This window comes from Paroedura picta, chromosome 12 (assembly GCF_049243985.1).
Source record: "Paroedura picta isolate Pp20150507F chromosome 12, Ppicta_v3.0, whole genome shotgun sequence".
In the NCBI taxonomy this organism is placed as follows: Eukaryota; Metazoa; Chordata; class Lepidosauria; order Squamata; family Gekkonidae; genus Paroedura; species Paroedura picta.
This window is the reverse complement of record NC_135380.1, coordinates 29,270,208-29,285,536: the sequence shown is the minus strand read 5'-3', so window position 1 is coordinate 29,285,536 and position 15,329 is coordinate 29,270,208. Positions and strand designations below refer to the sequence as shown.

The following is a 15,329-nucleotide window of genomic DNA, read 5'->3' as shown; positions in this document are numbered from 1 at the left end:
TCATCTTTTTGGTAGGCAGGATACCTGTTTCCTCACTTTTGTTACCAGTATATAAGACTGTAATGTCCTCCTATTGTCAGGTTTTTCTTGTTTTGGGTAGCCTTTTCTGATGAGTCATTATTTATTATTGTTGAAGCTGCTGGACAGAGGGGAAGCTACAGCCAGGCACCCTTCCGCCCGGCTACCAACCCTTTGCTTTTCCCTGTGCATGTTTATCATGGATTTCCACTGCCTTCCATTGGTTGTTGGTTTTGGTAGACTCAGATGGAATGCTGGAATCAGAGTATCATTACAGTGGAGGCAGCCTAGAGCAACCTTTTAATGCTGTCCCCACCACCAACAACTCCTCAGGCACCCACAGAATATTTCCACACCTCTCTGCCCAGCTGACCAAAGAATAGATCAGGGTAAAAGGAACCACTTCTAAATTGTGTACCTCTGTCAAAAGACTCTGGATTTGCTTCCCCGATTCATTCTTTTATCCCCCCCCCCCCCCACACACACACACAATGAGTCATCCAACAAATCTTCTGGAAGGAGAAATCAGAGAAGGGGGTCTGAAGAGCAGGCTGATGGCACTTCTTGAGGTCTCTGTTGTGTCTGAGGGCAGCTTGCGCCCCCCCCCCCTACCAAGAGGGATGCCTTTGGGGCCAATGTGTGAGATAAACGGTGTCATTAAGAAACAGGGACACGGGTTGGTGCAGCTGCAGCAGCACATGGGTTTGCGTTTTTGGACTTGGGAGGGCTGCTGGGCTCCAGGGCTTTTTCACTGCAGCTGGCTTCACAGTCAGATATGCTCTTTGGCTGACCCTGTGGAATAGCAGAAGCACAGAAGGGGACCAAGGCTGGTTGGCTCCACAGAGGCAGGAAAGACGGGGGCCTGCTTCTCAGTGAGGAGTCGCCCTCTTGGGTGCGGGAGGACAGTGTGTCAGGATTGCTTTATGGCTCCACCTTATGTGCTTTTATGCTCTGGGTTTGCTTTTATTGACATGTTGCTTGGAGTCCTTCGTGTCGTTGTCTTGGCTTGTTTCACTTATACTTTTCCATCTGGGCATTTTGTTTTTATTGCCTGTTTACTTGGTTTTGTTTTATTGTTGTGAGCCGCCTCCAGTAGGTTTGGAGAGGCAGCACAGGAATTTTTCTATAATGAATGAATAAAATGTGGCTAGGAGGGGCTCCTCTACCCTGCCAGCATTTGTGGTGCTCTGTCAGGTTTGGTTAACTCATACCCGGCATTCAGTTTCTAACCGGACCCACTGCCCTGTGATTCTTTCCTGTTTGCCCTTCAGTGGTGAACCTGGTTTGCTGATTCAGAGGCCATGGCGACTTAGCAGGAAACGGGAAGCAAAGTGGTGCACAAGTAGTGAAGAAGGGAGAGGGAGCACACCAGCCTCTGCCTGTTCATGACCTTCCAAATCCTGAGCGGAACTGAGAGCGGACAAGGAGTAAATCAGCAGCCATTGTGGGCCAAAATCACTTGTGCGGCTGAGAGTGATTCTTCTCCTGTGGGAAAAATAGAACAGCACATTGAATGTGCTTGTACTCTTTTCTGAACCGATTTATGGCTGTGTAGGAATTTACATCCCGAATTTCCTGTTCCTTTCAAGATCTGTCTGATTTCAGTGTTCTAGCTGAACAAGCTTTTAGAAAGAGAGCCATTTTTTTTAACCTTCTTTCTAAAATTCAGGAGAGATAGAGTCTGGTAAGTTTCTCTGGGTTTGGCAGGGATCATCTGCATCTATAACAGATCTAAAAGATGGAGCTTGTCTCTGAGCAAATAAGCAGAGTTCAGGGTGGTCCCTGCTTCAAATCTCACCTGTGTCACTATCTCACTATATTCCCTTCTGCAATACTGGGAGAGTAATATAGGCCTACCTTAAAGGGTTGTTGTAATCAGATAATGTCAGAAAAACACATTGAACATTGGTAGTCCCGTTGTCTTCTTATTGGTACGTACCCATTCAAGTAGTATTTGTCAGAGCCAGAGGGGTAACGTTTTTAAGGGTTCCAAAAATGTTTACTCACAATTATATGTTTATCCTCCTCTGTAGTCCTGAAGGGCAACAAGAATAGCCATCTTTCCCCTTCCCTTTACCATAACCGAATTAGGCTGAGAGTTATCATTTGTCCCAAAGTGAGCTGGAAGATTTGAACCCTCATCTAAAGGAAAAATGGTAGATGATGTTAAAGGTGTTGTGAGATCTTCCAACATACACATCAACCTTAAAAAGAAGCAGAGAGGAAGCCTGAATTGAGACAAGGCACATTTGAATTTTTCCCCTACACTCGTTCCCTAGTAGAAATCCCAGCTGCTTTTAGCCTTGGTATGACGAAGGCAGGTGGGAGCCAGCATGGTGTAGTGGTTAAGAGTGGCAGACTCTGGAGAGCCAGGTTTGATTCCCCACTTCTCCACATGCAGCCAGTTGGGTGATCCTGGGCCAGTCACAGTTCTGTTACATCTGTTCTCACAAAGCAGTTCTCTCAGGGCTCTCTTAACCCTAACTACCTCACAGGGTGTCTGTTGTGGGGAGAAGGGAAAGGTGTTTGTTTGCTGCCTTAGGACTCCTGCGGGTAGTGAAACGCAGGTATAAAAAAAAATTCCTTGTCAGTGGAGATGATTACAGTTGTGAGAGATTCTGCTGAGGAAGCGACATGACGGGGAGGGTTAAATCTGTTCTGGCTTACTCTTGTGGTTTCACTGTGAATTCCCACCCCACCACCCCATGGCTGCATCTACAGGTTAGATTCAAGTGGGTAGCTGTGTTGGTCTGAAGCAGCACAACAAAACTTGAGTCCTATTACACCTTTAACACCAGCAAAGATTTATTCAAGGCGTGAGCCTTCGAGTGCAGGTACACTTCCTCAGACCAAGTTAATGTTCTACAAGTTAAAGTTATAGATGGGGAGATCTGATTACTGCTCCTCAGCATAACCTGTTAATTTGGAGCCAGGATTTGAACCCCCATCTTCTAAGTCCAACACAAGAAAGCCCTGAGTAGCCCAAAGTACAGTGACCTGTCCCAGCGTATTACTGCTAGTGGCCTTGAAGCGGAGCCAAAATATCAGAGTGTGATTCTCGCCCTCCTGTTATCGCGTGTGTGAGGAAAAATGGCTTGCAGATGTGAACTTATGAGGGAGAGAAGACATTGATCAGAGTGCCAGGGAGATGAATCCTCTGGAACAGCAGCCTGCCTTGCATCACAGATGGATGGTAAGGCATGCTGGAGCCAGGAGGCAGAAAGATGGTTGTGGGGTGTGGGGGGGAGGTACGTTTGCTCCTTGCCCTCTTCAGGGATTCCTGGGATGCCCACAAATTCCAGGGCAAGGCGGGGTGTGATGCAGAAGGGCATGGAATGCCTGCCACGGCACCCCTCCCAAAGACAGCCAGGCCGACAATTACTGGCTTGGACTCCCTGCTGTAGTTTCTGCCTGGAGGCCCTCTGTTATTGCCTTGTGGCTGGCCATGCAGTCCTGCCAGGCAGATGCCTGTTGGTACCTCCAGAGAGAACAGGGGAGCCTGTTTCCATAGAAGGTGGAATGTTTTCTCAAGGATAGGGGAAAGGGGGTGATGAAAGGGAAGGAGGACAGCTGGCATCCCTTGAGGCAGTAGGTGCTACCTGAACATCACTTGTCTAGGGTGCCATTGGTGCACAGGACACTTTACATAGCAAGGCATTTGCAAACGGAATGTGGATTGTTGGAAAGGAGAGATGGAGGGTCTGTTATGCAAGCAGGAGACAAGCTTAGAGTGAGGAAAAAGTGCCTAAAGGGTATATAAATGTACTGGAGTACATATAAATGTGTTCCAATGTAGAAGCAGAACAAGAACAATTTTGGGATATAAATTTATAAGGATTTTGAACAAAAAAAAATCCTGTATTGCTTATTGTATGATAGATTTTTTCTTTAAAAGTTTGTATATTAAAAGCTATAGCCACAGTATGCAGAAATGACGAAACATGGGAGAGAATGTGTGGTAATGATGACATTAAAAAGAGTTGCAAGATTGCTCGGTTATGACAGTTGAAATGTACAATGTTTGCAGCAAGGAGTATTGCGTTCTACAGCAAATGGCTTAACATTATAACGAAGGGGAGAGAAATATTCTCTGTTCTATATATATCCTGTAATGTAAAATAACCTTGGATGTATATCATTTGTTATATAGTCCCTTCCCCCCTTTTGTATCCATACTCTGATTTCTCTTCAGATCACATAGATCTTTCACCCTTTTGTATCCTTTTATATTGTTATTTTCATATACATACTTATATATACAGAGAGAGAGAGAATTTGGCCTGTTGGAGAGGCATTGGGGAGGGAAAATCAAGGGAAGCATGGAGGACAGCGTGTTGGTATGGTTTGGCTTTGTTTAGTTTAGGCCTGAGGACTTGAGGGCTGATGTTTCGCTGATTTATTACCATATTAGGCCACTCTATCAAGGTGCAATAAAGCTGCTTGCTGAACTTCGAAATTACCTTCATCACAATAATAATATTATATATAAAAACACAAAATATCTCAGAGCAAGCAGTATAAAAAGGGTCAGGCCAGAACGAAAGCCGTATTTGTTTCGCCGTAAATTGCCTTGAAGGGCCCAGATCAATCACAACTGCCTGGCAAGGACCCGGTTCTTGCAGCAGGCCCTGCTCTGTCCATTGCAAGCTCGGCCCGAGGGGGCTTGGGGGGCTCTGCAGAGCAGGTTGCCACGCCTGTCTCTATCCAGAGTTGCTCTCGATAACATTCGGCTGTGAGGTTAGGAAATTGCATGTCTGAGAAAGGCCCAAGCAAACCGCTGCGTCTGCCAGATTTAGCCTTCCACATCACAATGGCCACAGGGTGGCCCTATAATTTCCAGCCTGCCCTCAAATCATGTGCGGCTCCCTTCCTTGGAGATGGCAAGAACGTTACACTGCAGTTCGGACAAATCTGAACGCTTCCCTCGCGACCTGCCCGGGGGCTTGAGGGATGGGTTTCCTACCATTCCATGCTATGCCGGGGCCTGACCAGCACAGTACAAAAGGAGTCCCGTGGCACCACAGAGTGCAACAAAACGCATTCCATCATAGGTTTTGGGAAATCAGAGCTCACTTCATCAGGTGCATTGACAGGCACATCTATCAAGGTGATACTTTTTTATGCACAACAGAAAAGCGGAGGGGGGGGGCTCGCTGAGAGACACTACGAAAAGGAGACTGTTTAAAATATGGTCTGATGAAGAGAATAATGTATTTACTCAGATTACGTGAGGGCCACTTCCAGCTGGCCTGGACCAGGGCTCACTACAGAATCAAGCAAAGCTCAGTCTCCTCCAGAGTGCTTTTTGAAAACCAGGGACCTCTTTTGAGAACAGCGTTGACCACACACAAGGGTTCAAAGCCCACTTGGCCACGACCAGTTGTGCATTTCCCATCTAAGGTAAAGGTAAAGGTATCCCCTGTGCGAGCACCAAGTCATGTCTGACCCTTGGGGTAACGCCCTCTTGTGTTTTCATGGCAGACTCAATACGGGGTGGTTTGCCAGTGCCTTCCCCAGTCATTACCGTTTACCCCCCCAGCAAGCTGGGTACTCATTTTACCAACCTCGGAAGGATGGAAGGCTGAGTCAACCTTGAGCCGGCTGCTGGGATTGAATTCCCAGCCTCATGGGCAGAGCTTTCAGACTGCATGTCTGCTGCCGCCTACCTCAAAAGGTTATAGTAAGGATAAAACGGGAAAGAGCACGAGGTGCCTCATATGCAGGCTCATGTCCCTTAGATGAAGTGTGGGGCAAAAAGATAAATGATAAATAGAAAAACAAGCCCATGACCATAGAAATATGAAAAGAGGAGAGAGTGTTTTGGAGCATGTGTAGAGTGCTTTCCTTTAGGACTTCCTACTGAGATGATGTTTGATGCAAGATTTGAAGCCCAGCTGTGAATCCTGGTGCTGCATCAGTGTATACAGTCAGTGCAACAAAGGCTTGCAGGTTTTTTTCACAACACTTGTTATCACATGGGGGGGGGGGGTATTTGCCCTCCTTCCTTTCCTCCAGCTCTTGGCACTTTGCAAAGGCAGCAGCTTCCAGTCTAGCTCAGATGGTAAAAAATGCCTTTGGCTCCTTTCTTCTTCCTTTCGAAACATGAGCTGTGACCAGCATCAGGGCCTGCAGTTGTGCTGGCTGTAGTTTTTCACAGTGTCTTCTACTCGTTGGCTCCATTAGGCACAGTGTGTGTTTTATGGTGCAATCCTAAGCAGAGTTGCACCTTGCTGTCTCCATCCAAGATACCATATGTCTAGAAGATAATGACTGTATAGGATTACGCTGCTTCCTTGGCCAGAAGGAAGCCCTAGGCAGCATAGCCTTTTCCTTGCAAAGGGCAGGTCCTGGAGACTCGTGGGGGTAGGTGGGTGTTGTGCAATGTAAGTGTACAAGCCAGGCAAGTCAAAGCCACCAAGCTTCATCCTGCCCACAGGTAGGCAGGCTCAGTCCAGCAATTGGGAGCCACCAATCACCAAAGGCAGGCAGGCAGGTTTTTGAGGTAGCCAGATATCGCTCCACTTTAGCCATGTGAGAAGGGGTAATTGGCAGCTCAAATTGGAGTGTTTCATTAGGATTCACCCCGGTAGGACTTAGCTGAGAACCCAGTACCTGTTTGCTGTGCCTACTTCTGGGAGCAGTAGAAGCACAGAAGAGTATCTCTGAGCTTGTGCAAAGTTCCTGCACAAACCACATTTCTGGGATTAGGGAAGAGGACCCAGTGTGACTTCCGGCTGATTCAAGCCCCGGTGTCTTTTGGTTTCGAAAACAGACTGCAGAAGTCAGGTTGCAGCCAGCCCAAATTCAAAATGGAGGGGGAGGGGAATTTATTAACATGGAGTGTGTGTTTCTGTCTGGGAAGCTAGAATGTGGCTGACCCATTCAAAGAGCACCTCCCAGCACAATTTTGTGGCATAGGCCTCAGGGTCCCACCCCAGTGTCAGAGAACCCACAATGCAAACTGAATCAGAGAGGAAGCATTTCAATTTAAAAGCTTTTTAAATCGTGCAGATAGAAGGAAAATGGCCCGGCGCCTCTGTCACTTCCTGCCCTTTCCCCCTCATCTGGCCTCGACATCTGGAATCCGGCACAGTGGCCTTCCCAGGCAGAAACAGAGAGATCGTGACCACGAACAGCCCTGGGATGGAGCCCTGTAATCAAGAACAGTCAACGTTGGCTTACCCTCAAGCCCTCCGAAAACTATTTCATTTCTTTCGTTTTTTTGTAAAATAATGACATTTTTGGGGTAAAAATGGCAAGTTCATGAATCTGCACTGGGACAGGACTGTGGTTTCGCATTGCAGCTGCGGCAAGAACTTGCTTCACTCTTCGGAAAAAGGCCCACTGCGGTCCCTCTCTAGTACAGCAGGTGCTTTCCCCCCATCCTCTGCCTTGTCCTCACAATTTGGCAGGTCTGATAGAAATTCTTTCATGCAGCGGCCCAGGTCAGCGTGGGGCCACCTCCCTTAATTGCCTGCTTTCCCATGCATCCTTTGGCACATGGCCCAAGTTGGCAGGGAGTTGCCGATTTGGAGGGAATTCACCTGGAAAGTGCACCCCCCCCCCCGCTCCCTTGGCTTCCCTGCTTTGCCACATGCAGCCGCACGTCATGCTCTCAGAGGCCTGCTGTTGGACCATCTGCTGCTCTTTGGCTCATGTAATGCAGGGACTCTTTTTTGGCTATTCCTGCGGTTCCTCCAATTTAGCACTCGGTGGTAGGGCAAGCCAAGAGGCCCCTGGTTCAGTTCCTGACATCTTAACACAGTGGTTCTCAACCTTGGGGTCGGGACCACTTTGGGGGTCGAACGACCCTTTCACAGGGGTCATGGCAGGGCAAGCAGCTTGGCCGGGGGGGGGCGCCATCCACACAACAGCCTTGCGGGGTAGATCGAGATAGATGGTTCATCTATCTGGAGCAGTGGGAAAGAGCGAGATCGGCATGGTGGGACAAGGGGCAGAACTGAACTGAGAAACTCAGAAAAAAACCCGATTTATATTCAGTCATCATGAACAATGGATGTTCACCCATTGGTCAGTTTCCTGGGAAAGAACACTTGCCTAATTTTTTGGTTGGGGGTCACCACGACATGAGTAACTGTATTGAAGGGTCACGACTTCAGGAAGGTTGAGAACAGCTGGGTTAACAAAATCTCGAGTTGGAGGCTTAGCAGGCACCCTTCTCTACCTGGGACCTCGAAGGACCACCGCTGACCAGTGTAGACTAGACTGCTAGACAGACCCAGGATCTGATTTGGCAAAACAGAGGCTCACTTCTATTCTGCGGGAGAAAGATGCTTGTCCTCAGAAGCAGGAGCGTCACGTCAAGAGTCCTTCATTAAATTCTGGCTGCTCAGACTTGAGGAGGGGGCTGACAACCTGACCAGTTGAAGACTTCGGTGGAGACTCTCCTTCGTACATCACCACCCACAGAGAGCTGCTGGTGGCCCCCAGAGATGGGACCTTCTTTACATTGGTGCCTCCCCTCAAAAGCTCCCTCTCCATAGTTGCTTGCTTGGCCTGTAGCCTTTCTCATTCTAGGTGCCAGCTGAAATACAGATAGATGAGCTGGTTGTTAGGTATATTGATTTGGCCAGGAGTTGTTTTGTAGTGGTGTGTTTGTTTTCATGTGGTTCTTAATGGCTGCTTTTGTGTAAACTTCAGTTGAGAGACATTTAACCAATAAATGAATAGCTTTTGTGGTTTCCAGACGCTGCCTTCGTGGTCTGTGAGGCCCAGGTAGGGCCTTTTCTAGGGCCCAAAATCCTGGAGCTGGCTTTTACCTTTGGGTTGTCTGGCTGTCTGAAGACCCGGGGAACCAGAGGCACCTTTTAGGCCTATTATGCACGGCCGCCAAAACGGCGATTTCGGGTCACATGGAAAACGCGGAGGGAGACGAAGCGAAGCAAACCGCTCACGCACGGGACGGGACACAACGGCGGCAAAACCCAGAGTAACCGATTATGCACGTGGCAACTCCGGTGCCGCTTCTGGTTGTGCCGTGGTTGCTCCGCTTTCTTCCGCGTTTCGCTAACGCGGCTTTTTTGGCGGCCTGCACCAAATCTGCGGCCAATTGCAGCCGGTGCCGTGCGTTATCGGTGATTTTAGGTGATGCCATTCCACCCCGAATGCGGACCTTCCCCTCCGTACATAACGGGCTTTAGTGACACCTCTTGGCCTTCCTGTCCTTTCTGGCTGTGGTCCCAGCTGACCACTGGGTTCCTCCAGCCCTGCCCGCAGTCCCCTTCCCCCTGCAGTGCCTCAGGCAGCTTCCCAAGCAGAGGGAGTCTCCTCTGAAGGCAGGGATTTCTGCGGGATTTCTGCATCAGTGGTAATAGAATGATGCCATCATCTTCATAACAAATAATGTAGCAAGCCTGCCTTCTGCAGAGTCTGACGGGAAGACCAAAGTACTCAATCATGCAGAGACACAACAGTCAGCTTCTCCTGGGTTCACAGCAACCTTTGATTTTATTTATTTCTCATGGTCTGTGGTTTGAGAATTATGCCCCTCTCCCTTCATCCTCTTTAATCCAGGGGACTGACTATGTTTATCCCAAGGCACCCCATCTCATCTTTTCCCATTTTGGAGCCTTTTAACAATTATAGGTCTTAGCAGAGCGCTAAGTCGTCTGTTGCCCGAAAGTACCTCCCGGCAGAACACTCCCCTGGCGTCGGCACGGAAAGTCCTCAATCAGCTCTCTTAATTTGAGAGAGTACTTCTGGAAAACAAGAGCCAAGCACACATATGCACGCCATGTAGAGAAGCTTTTGGGAAGCTTCCAAAACTTTTTGCATTTATCAAGACGAATCCCTCCCCCCTTCCTGATGAAGAATCCCTTTTTTTATTTAAAACAACAACAACAAAACCAAACCAAAAAGCAGTGTGCTGTCTCTGCCACTCTCTGCCAATTCACATATGCCATGCTCACCCACTCTGTTTACCTTCCGGCAGTCTGCTCTCGCCGGTTGCCAATTAATTGCAGATTGGTGTCTGCTCTCTTCCAGCAGTCTGGATAAACACAAGGAAACCCAACTCGGAAGGAACCAACTTCAGGCTGCAGTTTGCATTTTAGGGGGGAACAGAGGGGGGGGGGGAGAGATGAAATCTGTCATTGTCTCGGCCTTGTGCCCCCGCTGGGCTGGCTTTCTTGTGAATACAGCAGTTGGGGAATAGCAGACTTTCTGCCTCTTCCAGTGTTATGCCAAAAATGGCATAATTATCTGGGGTTGAAGCAGTTGTAGTTTATAAACTGGGGCTGCTGAGGCCGCTGGTTGGTACTAAGACCTAATCCTTAAAGTACTGCTGCTGAAATGTTTTCATTGAATCGATGAATTGTTTTTAACTGTTTATGTAAATATGTTGCACACCATGCTGAGCCGGTCTGCTGGGAGGGTGGTATAGAAATTAATGAAATAAATAATAATGCAGTCCCCATTTCATAATGAAGAGGGATTCAGTGGCTGTACGGTCCTTCCAACAAAGCCATTAACAAAGAAAGGCCAGCCTTCTTTGTCCCATCAGGACTAACAGTAGCATTTATGGACCACTTTCTAGCACTTTGCAGTCTTCAAGTGCTTTGCCCTTTTTTTAGCCATCAATTCACAGCTGACCTTGGATGGCCCTGCAGGGTAGGAGAGGTGGTTCGGAGTTACGTGGCTGTGTGTCACGACCCTGGTATTCCTTGAAGCAAGGGTAGTCAACCTGTGACTCTCCAGGTGTTCATGGACTACAATTCCCATGAGCCCCTGCCAGCAAATACTGGCAGGGGCTCATGGGAATTGTAGTCCATGAACATCTGGAGGACCACAGGTTGACTACCCCTGCCTTGAGGGACTCCCATCTGAATACCGACCAGAGATATCCCTGCTTAGCTTCTGGGATCTGATGAGATCAGGCTGGCCTGGGCCATCCAGGTCAGGGCATGCATCATCTTGTGGTAATTGCTACAACAGACTTGTAAGGTAGTCCAGATTTTCAATTCTATCATCTTCTGAGCACCTTCCCCAAACGTCACCTTTCCCAGTTTTAGACCCCAAATCTTCAGGAACTTCCTAACCCAGAGCTGGCAACACTATTTTGCTGTCTTCTCAGCTGGTGGCCTTTGGGTAGCCTTGCTGTCCTTTCTCTGTGCTACGGCTCTATTAAGAGGGCTATTGTCAGGAGCACTGAGAAGCTTGGATGCGATGAGGAGAGCTTTAATGCTCAAAAGCTGATGCCTCCAACATTCTGTTGGTCTCTAAGGTGCCACTGGATTTGAATCTCGCTGTTCTATGGCAGAGCAGCATGAAACTATCTGCACTGAGATATGTGTGAAGTATTTTGAACATCCCAAAGGGCTATACAATTACAAAGCAGAAGATAGGCAGGCTACTTGTACATGCCAAGAGATGTTCCCTAAAATGACTCTTCCCACTCACCCTGTTAGCTAGACGATTGGGAGCAGGGAAACCATTTATCCTCATGCTGGTTTTGAAATTTTATCACAAGCATGTGGGGAATTTTTTTTATCAAACATTGCCATCAACTGGGAAAACGCTTGCATACAAAAACACGAGCCAATTGATTCAAGTGGGTAGCCGTGTTGGTCTGAAGTAGCACAACAAAATTTGAGCCCGCTAACACCTTTAAGAACAATGATGGCTTATTCAAGGTATGAGCTTTCATGTGCAGGCACACTTCCTCAGACAATAGGTACCTCTGCTGGAGCTCTGGTCAGCATGGTAGTTTGGTGGCACAGACCAGCCAACAGGAGAGCCATGCCAGGAAGCTAGTCTGGGTCAGTCAAGCTTGGTGAAGTGGTTAGGAGTGTGGACTTCTAATCTGTTGAGCCAGGTTTGATTTCCTGCTCCCCCACATGCAACCAGGTGGGTGACCTTGGGCTTGCCACAGCACGGATAAAGCTGTTCTGACCGAGCAGTAATATCAGGGCTCTCCCCTACCTCACAGGGTGTGTGTTGTGGGAGATGAAAGGGAAGGTGACTGTAAGCCACTTTGAGATTCCTTCTGGTAGAGAAAAGCCGCATATAAGAATCAACTCTTCTTCTTCTTCTTCTTCTTCTTCTTCTTCTTCTTCTTCTTCTTCTTCTTCTTCTTCTTCTTATCAGCAGGAACAAACTGCAGCAAGAAACTGGTTAGGCTGAAGCCGGAGTGGTGTTTTCGGGGTAAGGGATGGGCTGACTTTGGAAGCCCTGCAAATTAGACGGCTACAATCTCAGCCTGACCCAAACAGGAAGGCTGTGGCTTTGTGAGGCGTTCTTAAAGATGATACAAGGTTGCTTTTCAGAGCTTGCTAATCACACAGTGATGGTTGGTGCCTGGATGCAGCTTGGAGATGCACAGAGGGAAGCACAAATACTCCCCTTGGCATTGTCTCCTCAGGAGCCTTTCTGTTCTGATGGATCCTTTGCTGGTGTTCTTCATTGGTGCACAAACAGGGTTGTGTAATGGGTGGAGGGGGGGGAACTGAAACTGGCACCAAAATAAAGACTCACAAATTCAAGTCACTGAAGGAAAAGGGGAGATTGAAACTGGAATTTTGAGACTGAATCCATGTGTGTGTGTTTGTGTGTGTGTGTGTAATTCAGGATCAGTTTGTACAGTCCCTGTTGACTGGGGAACAATTTTTTAAAATCCCTTTTCCTGTCTCAATCCTAACTTCATCTCACTTTTTGCCTTTGGAGGGGACGTCTTGTTACAGTCTTGTCAGTATAAATCATTTTTGTTCACGTCAGCCCCAAATTGCCGTTTCCAAGAGTTAAAATCTGGAGAGTTTTAAGAATAGAAATCCTGGCTCATGAACATTACCTCTTGACTGGTGCCCAGCCTGACTTCTGTGCCCTATAGATCAGTGGTCCCCAACCTTTATTAGGCTGGGGACCGGCAGGGCATCGGGCCGCGCCCGCAGGGACCGCGCGGGCCACGCCCACGAGCCGCGCCCGGCCGCGCCCGCGAGCCGCACCCGCGAATCGGGCCGCGCCCGGCCGCGCCCGCGGGCCGCACCCGCGGATCGGGCCGCGCCCGTGAGCCGCGCCCGGCCGCACCCGCGAATCGGGCCGCGCCCGGCCGCGCCCGCGGGCCGCACCCGTGGATCGGGCCGCGCGGGCGCGGCCCGGCCCGGCCCTGGTTCCCTCTCCCCGCCCTCCCCGCAGTAAGAAGCTTCCCGGGCCGCAAGCTTGCGGCCTGGGAAGTTTTTTACTGCGGGGGGGGGGGGGCGGGGAGAGGGAGCCGCGGCCCGGCGCCATGGCCTTTGCGGCCCGGCGCCGGGCCGCGGCCCGCAGGTTGGGGACCACTGCTATAGATGCTGAACTGTTGGAAGATGCTCAGGGGCACGATGTCGACTGTGTACACCTTTAGCAAAAGAACAATTGCCCGTTTTGCTTTTGAATTACCATGGGGCAGGCTCCTGAATGAGACGAAGCATTCGGCATGCTAGAAATGCTCTGTGGCCAGATTGTTTTCTTCCCTGTCATCTTCCTGTCTCTTCAAAACCAAGGTGGCTTCAGGTTTGGAATTTCTCTCACCCTTTTGAAGAAGAAGTGGGGTTTCTAAGGGCCTTTGGAACTAGATTGTGGCAGTTGTTGTGCATCAGCTTCATCCAGAGAAACCTGAAGTGAGGTTTGTGGTTGGATGAATGTCACAGATGTGATTGATGCTTTGAAGACAGTGCGTGGGACCTGTAGTGTTTGGACCATGCTGGTCATTTGTGCTAGCACAGGACTACCTTCTCTGGCCTCCAGAAATAATTTTAAATGCCAAAATTATGTATTCTAATAATGGTTGTAAACATGTGCCTCTGGGGATGGACAGAGTGCATCCTTTCCTTCTCCTTGGCTAACCAGCTGTCCCGCTGAGTTTGGGAACTGGGAGGGGTTTCCCAGTGGATTTGTGCTGGGCACCTCTTAATGCATGACTCATCCCTGGAATATGCTGTGCAATCCAGCAGAAGACAATCCCTGGGTAGGTGCCCAGGGCTGCTGTTCCATTTCTGAGGAAACACGCCCTGTGTGTAGGGAGTTCTGGGTCAGAGCACATGTATCAACAGGGCTCATTGCCCCAGATATTCTTCTTCTCTTTGGGCCATTTGCAGTCTCGTTGGCTTTACCCCCCGGCTGGGGCTGGGGGGCGTGAAGTGGGTTGATCCCTGGCACTGGCTAGTGCTAAGCGCTGAATCCCAAATGGAGCCTCCGTGTCCAGGAGCAGTGTAACTCTGAGCACCGCTCGCTGGGGAATGAAACCTCTCCACCCGTCTGGTCAGCACCGGCGCGCCGGCCGCGGGACTCGAAGGGCCCGATCCCAGGGGGCTCGCGCTCCCTAGGAGTCGACTCAGCAGCGGCAGAGCGCGCGGCGCCCGACTCCGCTTGCAGCGCCCAGGAGGAAGGGGAGGAGCGAGCGGCCTGGAGGGGCGGCACGGAGCCGCTTGGCCGTGCGAACCGGCTCGGCCGAGCGGCGTCGCTTCGGAGGGAGGAGGCGCGGGGCCGGGCGGGAGAGGGCGGCCAGCGGGCGTTCAGCAGCGCCGAGCCGAGCAGGCGGGGCCGGGCCTTTGTCCCTCCTTCGCGGAGCCCAGCGCAGCCTCGGCCGGGATCGGCGCCAGACGAGGAGCGATGGGGGCCGGCCGAGGTAAGCGCTCTGCGGCACGGCGGGCCGGCACCGGGGGCTGGGGGGAGCAGCGGGCTGCTTGCCTGCCGGGAACGGGGGCTCGTCCCGGGCTGCTGCCACAGCCGCTCTCCGCGTGGAGCCGGTCGCTCGGCGCGCTGGAGCCCGGGAAGCCGCTTGGGGCTTCCCGGGCGAATCTTGCGCCCGCCCTCGGAAGGGAGGAAAAGGGAGAAGATTTGGCTCGGCCTGGCCGCCTTTGCCTTCTGGCGCCCGGGCCTCGAGCCCCCGCTTGCGGCTCCCGCCCTTCCTCCGCGCAGTCCCAGTCCTCGGGTTTCCCCCGGCGCGCCGCGGCCGAAAACGGGTGGTCGCCGAGGGTGCCCGTCGGGTTTGTTCGTCGCCTGGACGGGTGGTCGCGTTGGCGTCTGGCTCGGACCCCTGCAAGGAATGCTGGATCGGGCCGCCTCGCCCCCGCCCTGCGATCCAACCAGATACCTTGGAAAGCGCCCCCTCCCAATCAGGCCACGAAGGCTCTTTGTGAATGCTCCCTGCGCCCGGTATTCAGAGGTACACTGCCTCTGGCTATTGAGGTTCTACCGAGCCACGGTAGCCGGGAAGGACTTCTGGCTCTCTTCTTGCCAAATCTGTGTGATTCGGTAGGGGCCTTGCCGTTTGGGAAAGCAGGCAATGTCCTTTGTACTTGAAGCCTCTGTGATCTTTG

General features: G+C 50.6%; 1 protein-coding gene across 11 annotated transcripts in view; it reads left to right on the top strand.

Annotated features, from left to right (window-relative positions):
- Window positions 1-15,329, top strand: part of DAB2IP (DAB2 interacting protein) — a 256,241-nt gene that overhangs the window by 156,123 nt on the left and 84,789 nt on the right. Inside the window, exon 1 of one of the 11 annotated variants that reach the window (XM_077306785.1) lies at window positions 14,487-14,635. The exons of the other annotated variants lie outside the window; for them this stretch is intronic. The gene's annotated coding sequence lies outside the window, so the exon portion shown is untranslated. Of the gene's footprint in view, window positions 1-14,486; window positions 14,636-15,329 lie in introns of those variants that run through there. 11 annotated transcript variants of the gene reach the window in all.